The sequence below is a fragment of the Peromyscus californicus genome, unplaced genomic scaffold, assembly GCF_007827085.1.
Source record: "Peromyscus californicus insignis strain IS unplaced genomic scaffold, ASM782708v3 Scaffold_10__1_contigs__length_136768540, whole genome shotgun sequence".
Taxonomy (NCBI): domain Eukaryota; kingdom Metazoa; phylum Chordata; class Mammalia; order Rodentia; family Cricetidae; genus Peromyscus; species Peromyscus californicus.
In genome coordinates, this window is record NW_026294391.1 from 116292757 (window position 1) to 116300174 (window position 7418).

The window sequence follows — 7418 nt, forward strand, 5'->3', positions numbered from 1 at the left end:
AGAAATGGGCTATAGAACTAAACAGAGAATTCTCAACAGAGGAAGCTCAAACGGCTGAAAGACATTTAAGGAATTGCTCAACATCCCTAGTTATCAGGGAAATGCAAATCAAAACAACTCTGAGATACCACCTTACACCTGTCAGAATGGCTAAGATCAAAAACACTGAAGACACCTTATGCTGGAGAGGATGTGGAGCAAAGGGAACTCTCCTCCACTACTGGTGGGAATGCAAGCTTGTACAATCACTTTGGAAATGAGTATGGCGGTTTCTCAGAAAATTGGGAATCAATCTTCTTCAAGACCCAGCTATACCACTCTTGGGCATATACCCAAGGAATGCTCAATCATACCACAAGAGCACTTGTTCAGCTATGTTCATATCAGCATTGTTTGTAATAGCCAGAACATGGAAACAACCTAGATGCCCTTCAACTGAAGAATGGATAAATAAAATGTGGTACATATACACAATGGAATACTACTCAGCAGAGAAAAACAATGACATCATGAGGTTTGCAGGCAAATGGATGGATCTAGAAGCTTTCCTTCTTATATCATTGCACTTATTTGTGTGTATGCATGTACATGTGCCACAGTAATATAGGGAAGTCAGAGGACAACCTGTGGGCATTGGTTCTCTCCTTCCCCATGTGGGCCTGGGGTATCATACTCAGGTGCTCAGGTTTGGTGGCAGACATCTTTACCCATTGAATCATCTCAATCAGCTAAGATAAGATTATGCTTTCTTCTGATTTTGTCAGGTTTTGACTATTTGGGAATCTGGCTCTTAACAAAGGCATGGCTCATTTTTAACTACCTGTTTTATATTAGCCTTGTAATGACTTCCATATAAAGTACTCTTCTTTTAATGATCCCAGTACATTTAATACCCTACATATCCAACAAGAGATGTGTAGAGAGATATGTCTGAATTTTACCTAAACATTATGAAAACTTAAAGTCATGTGAGTCTAACATGAAAATATGATGGTTGCTCTTGTTGTCAAGTGGACAGGATTTAGAATTGCCTAGGAAACTCTTGGCATGCTGGTGAGGGCATTTCTCAGAGAGGATTCACTGTGGTAAGGGTGGGATGATCCTCACCATTAAAGTAGGTGACACTTTCCAAAAGGTAGCCCATATAAGGCAATTCAAGGAACAAGTAGCTTTTGCTTCCTCCTGAAGAAGGGTTTATTGTTGCATCACCTTCTCCACTGATGCTGGAATAACCAACCTTCAGGTAAATTGTCCAGAGACAAGGATGGAAGTGTCAGGATGGAAACTAGTTTACATGGGGGCGTGGTGGTGCTTGCCGATAGTTCCAGTGATAGGAATTCCAACCACACCCCCATGGTCGTGCATGCCTGGTGGGACACTTAGTCATCTCTTTCTAGTCATTTCCAGGTCATTTGTTCTGCATAACCCATGCCCCATGGCTGTGTGGTCGTGTAATCGCGCAGCATGACCATGTAATCTATGCACATGCATGGAGTAGCCACGTGGGCCTGTGTGCACAGGTGCAAGCTGGCCCTTAAAAGATGGGCCCCATGTTCCCCCGCCCTCTTTCTCACACGTGTCCTTCCACAGGCCTGATCACATCTATCCCTTTCTCTTTGTCTTAATAAAACTCTTGTTAGTGGATTCTGTCATGTTTTGTGATTTTTTTCCTTGGGGATAAGAGTGCCGCTAAAAAACCATCATTTGGTGCTGTTGACTCAACAGGCCTTTCTGGATGCTTTGCGCCTGGAAACCTGTACCAGGAGAGTTTGCTCCATCCACGACAGCCCACTGTCCATTTGCCTGGCCATGGGATCCTACACACAACACCGGCTACTTCAGTTGGTGAGTATCCCACTTTTCAGCCAGCATAAACAGTTTCCTGGATCTGTGGGAATGACTGTTGAGCATCCGGCATCCCTCTGGTATCCTTGAAACTGGGGTACCCCTGACCATGGTCTTCACTGGCTACGGTTGGTCCCTACCGCAGGCTAAAATTTCTAGCCATCTCCCACATCTGCAGTTTGAGATATAATTCTCAGGGTTGGACCCCCATCTTTGGGTGCATCCTCAGGCTGTGTAAGGCTGACACACTTTTCTGGCTTGATGAAGCAGTGAGTGCTGTCAGACTCCCAGGGAGTCCTTGCCTTCACATGCCTTATGCCCCCGCCTTACGTCTGACAAGTTGTCTGGCAGCCTATGCCTGGTACAGATCCATCCTTGGCCTTAGGGACACCTGGGGCCTTGACTTGGGATCACGTTTGTTTTTTTATTTTTTTTTTTTACTTTTTGCTTCTCTCCTGCAGAAATGGGAAATAAGGCTTGCAATCCCACCAGTCCCACCTCTCCCCTAGGATGCCTTCTTGAAGCTTTAAAACCTCTCAGCTTAATGCCTTGCTTGAAGACTCCTAAGATTGTCCGTCTCTGTACTAAGAGATGGCCCAAATATGCCTTAGACAATAACAAAAAATGGCTGCCAAGCAGTTCCTTAGATCCTGATATTTTACAAGAATTATCTAACTTCTGCCAGCGAACAGGCAAATGGAAAGAGTTGCCCTATATCATAGCTTTTTTCTATCTAAGTTCTAAACTGTCTCTTCTGGATTCCTTCTCTCCTGCCCATATGCTCTTAGGTATGCCTGAACCAGACAACTCCCTGACTCCTCTGGATCCTGCAAACGAATCTCCGCCTATCCAACTTTCCACTCCCAAACCTGCCCCCAGGGTGCCGGTGTAGATGTAACCAACCATCTTATTAAATAAGAAACACAGACCAATGCAAAGAAAAAAGCCAAGAGATTAGAGCTAAGAACCTTACCTTTCCTGCTGCAGCTAGCCTCTTCAGCCAAGAGAGAGACCTACTTCCTGTGTGTTTGTCTTTATATAGACTTTCTGTTCTGCCTTCTCATTGGTTGTAAACCCAACCACATGACCGCCTTGTCACTGCCTGTTTGTACAGACCTCCAGATTTTCTATGGTTGGTATTGAGATTAAAGGCGTGTGTCTCCAATGCTGGTTGTATCCTTGACCACACAGAGATCTACCTAGCTCTGCCTACCAAGTTCTGGGATTAAAGGCATGTGCCACGAACACCCAGCTCTGCTATGACTTGCTATTAGCTCTGACCCCCAGGCAACTTTATTTGTTAACATACAAATGAAATCACATTTCAGTACAAATAAAATATCACCATAGTGCCAGTACCTTTGGCTCCTCCTCTGGCTTCCTCCTCCTCTTCAACAGCAGGCGTTTCCAAAGGCCCAGCTCTGGCTCCAACCTTTACGCCTCCTGCTAAGTGCTCTCAGACTGCTAAAGGGTCTGACCCCAGCCATTCAAACCTGCCAACCATTTTCCCTTTGTGAGAGGTGGCCGGAGTAGATGGACTGGTCAAGGTCCATGTCCCATTCTCTCTCACAGAACTCTCTCAAATAGAAAAAAACTGGGTTCTTATACCTCTAATTCTGCTTCCTTTATTAAACAATTTCAATATATTACTCAATCTTATAGTCTCACCTTTCATAACGTATATATGATACTTACTAATAATCTACTTCCTGAGGAGTGCAGGCAGGTTTGGGAGCAGGCTAGGACACATGCAGATGAGGTTCACCAAACTAACCCTGCACACCCTCCAGGGGCTGAGGTGGTTCCTGATCAGAACCCACATTGGGATTATAACACCCAGGGCAGGTCTCTAGCCAGGGATAGGTTTATTATCTGCCTCCTGGCAGGCCTCTGTAAGGCTGCCCTAAAACAAGTAAACTGTGAAAAACTAAAAATGATAATTCAAGATTAGGATGAAAATCTGTCTCATCTCTTAGAATGGCTCACTAAGGCCCTCCTTCAATATATTACCCTAGATCTTGAAAGCCCTGAAGGCAGACAGCTCCTTATGACCCACTTTGTCTCACAGAAATTCCCTGACATAAGGGTGAAACTTAAATGCTTAGAGAAAGTCACTCTGACCCCACAGGCATAAGTGTTGGTGGTGGCATTTAAGGTATACCATGGGAGAGATGAAAAAGCCCAAAAAAGAAACTGTCAGATGCTGGCGAATGTTGTCCATCTGGCTCCCCAAAAGCCACCGGGTCCCTGTTTCAAATGCAGGAAAGACAGCCATTGGGCCCGCGCTTGTACCACCACCCCACGGAGGGCACCAATAAGGCCTTGACCCAAATGTTGCCAAAAGGGTCACTGGTCAGCTGACTGTCCTAATGCACCTAGCAGCATAGGAACACCAGGTGAAGACCATCCTCCAGCTGACTTTGTAGGGTTGGCCTACAGCGAGGACTGACGCTGCCTAGGTCCCTCCCTGGCCACTCCCATCTCACACAGGGAACCCAGGGTAGTGATAATAATATCTGGGAGTCCCATCTCCTTCCTTCTGGACACTGGAGCTACCTACTCTGTCCTGAGGGAGTATTGGGGCCCGACTTCTTGTCTCCCTATTGTCGAGGTGGGGGGACAGCCTTACCTACCTCATCAGACCCCACCACTTAATTGTATTTTCAGAGGCATCCCTCTTACACATTCTTAGTGGTGCCAACCTGCCCTGTGCCTCTAATGGGAAGGGATTTTCTAGCTAAGGTAGGAGCATCCATTTCATTTGCTCCCCACATTCGCCTCACCCCAGACCCGCTAGCAGCTCCTCTTCTTCTCCTAGCCACCCATCCTATTGACTAACAGTTCCTTTCCCTTGCCAGCCTCTCAAATAGACCCGAAAATCTGGGAAACCCAGAACCCTTCTATTGCTAGGCACCATCAGCCTATTACTATCCAGTTACAGGACCCTACCAGATATATCACCCAAGCTCAGTACCCCTCTCACTCCAGAGCCTAAGAGGACTTAAGCCTATCATTTCTGACCTTCGCAGGAAAAAGCTGCTCTGCCCAACCTCTTCGCCTTTTAACACTCCCATTCTTGCAGTTAAAAAGTCTAATGGAACCTACCATCTGGTTCAAGACCTCCGGCTCATTAACTCTGCAGTGGTCCCTCTCCATCTGGTAGTGCCTAACCCTTATACTCTCCTGTTCACTATCCCTTCGGGAACCTCTCACTTCTCAGTTCTAGATCTCAAAGACGCCTTCTTTTCTGTTTCTCTCAGTCCTCAGTCTCCAAATATCTTTGCTTTCACCTGGACTGACCCTGACACTCATCTGTCCCCACAGCTGACCTGGACTGTTGTGCCACAAGGATTCAGTGACAGCCCACACCTATTTGGTCAGGCTCTGGCCTCTGACCTGCTTTCTCTGTCTCTCTCTGGCTCTAAACTAATACAGTATGTAGATGATATTTTACTCTGTAACCCATCCTTACAGGTTAGCCAAACTAACACCTCTGCTCTCCTAAATTTCTTATCCAGCCGAGGTTACAGGGTATCCCCTTCTAAAGTTTAGCTGTCCACTCCCCAGGTCACCTATTTAGGTCTATCCATTACTCCAACCCACAAGGCTATTACTGTACATAGAAAGCATCTAATCCAGTCTCTTGTAGTCCCTTCTACTAAACAGGAGATTCTGTCTTTCCTAGGAATAGCTGGCTTCCTAGGAAAGGTCTTGGGTTCCGTCTTTTTCTCTCCTTGCTCGTCCCTTGTATGAGGCAGCTCAGGGCTCTCCACACGAGCCCCTCCTTCACCCTGTTACTAAACCTTTCCAGAAGCTCCAACAGGCTCTCCTCCAGGCCCCAGCGCTTCACCTCCCAGACCTAACCCCTCCCTTCTCCCTCCATGTAGCAGAGAAAGAGGGATTTGCCCTGGAACTCTAGGGCATCAGCTGGGACCCTCCTTTGCACCTGTTTCCTATCTGTCAAAGAAGCTAGACCTTACCAGTCAGGGCTGGGCACCTTGCATCCGTGCCTTAGCAGCTGCGGAGCTCCTTATTCAGGAATCAAAGAAGCTAACCTTTGGGTCACCTATTACTGTCTTCTCTCACCATAACCTGTCCCATCTCTTAGCTTATAAAGGCTTATAAACTTTACCTCCTTCCTGGGTTCTTTCTCTCTAGGTGGCATTACTAGAAGATGCCACACTTACTTTCCAGACCTGTCCACCCCATAATATTTCAAGCCTCCTCCCTCAACCTTATGCTAAATATTCTCCTTCTCATTCCTGCACTGAAACCTTGGAGGAACTGTTACCTCACCCTTCACACATACAGGAGGGCACATTGCCTCAGGCTACTTATACCTGGTACACAGATGGCAGCTCCTTTTTACATGAAGGGACCCATTAAGCGGGCTATGCCATAGTGTCAGATACTGAGGTAATAGAAGCACTGGCATTACCCACACACACCACTAACCAACAGGCTGAGCTGATAGCTCTCACCCATGCCTTCCAATTGGCACAGGGACAATCTCTAAATGTTTACACAGACTCCAAATATGCTTTTCATATCCTCCTGTCCCATGCTGCTATTTGGAGGGAGCGTAGCCTCCCCACAGCAAAAGGGGAATACGTATCTAACTCAGTCCAAATAATGGCCATGCTAAAGGCTTCCCCAAGGCTATAGGAATTGTCCACTGCCAGTCTCATCAGACTGATAGCTCCATCATCTCTAAGGGAAACAACCGGGCTAACCAGGCAGCCAGGACGGCGGCCCTTCAGGGCCAAGTCCCACCTCACCCACCACAGGGAATCTATACAGTGCAGCTCACACCCTCTCAGGGAACCCCTGACACTAGGCAAATTCTTTCCTATCTACACCAGCTCTTTCATCCTAATAGTCTTGCTCTGTCTCAATTTGTAGAAGCTCATCTGCAGCCCACCTCTGAGGATTTACAGTTCTTAAGAACTATTACTGCCTCTTGTGAGATCTGCCAAAAAACAGATCCCAATACCAAGTACAGGAGTCAGCCTTTTCCCACCCACCAGGTTAGAGGTTCCCTTCCAAGAACCTTCTGGCAGCTCGATTTTACCATATGCCCACCTTCAGAAAAATTAAATATCTCCTCATGATGGGGGACTCATTTTCAAATTGGGTGGAGGCATACCCTGTTTCTAATAAGCGGGCTCAGACAGTAGCAGACCTCCTTCTCCGAGAAATTATTCCTCAGCTTGGGAATCCTGCTTCTCTTCAGTCTGACAATGGACAGGAGTTCACTTCTCAGATTTCTCAGACACTAGCTAAGGCTCTTAGCATTCCTTGGCATTTTCATATCCCATATCGTCCTCAATCCTCAGGAAAGGTGGAGCGCACCAACCGGTCTTTAAAATCTATTCTTACTAAAATGCCACAGGAACTTCACCTCGACTGGGTAAGACTATTGCTTCTAGCTCTCCTCAGGCTCAGGGCTCTTCCTAAAAAGCCTCTTTCAATTTCTCCCTTTGAACTAATGCATGGAAGGCCGGTTCTAACACCAGGTCTTCTATCCAACCCTCCAACTGTTCCAGATAGCCTGTTAACTCCCCTGCTATGTC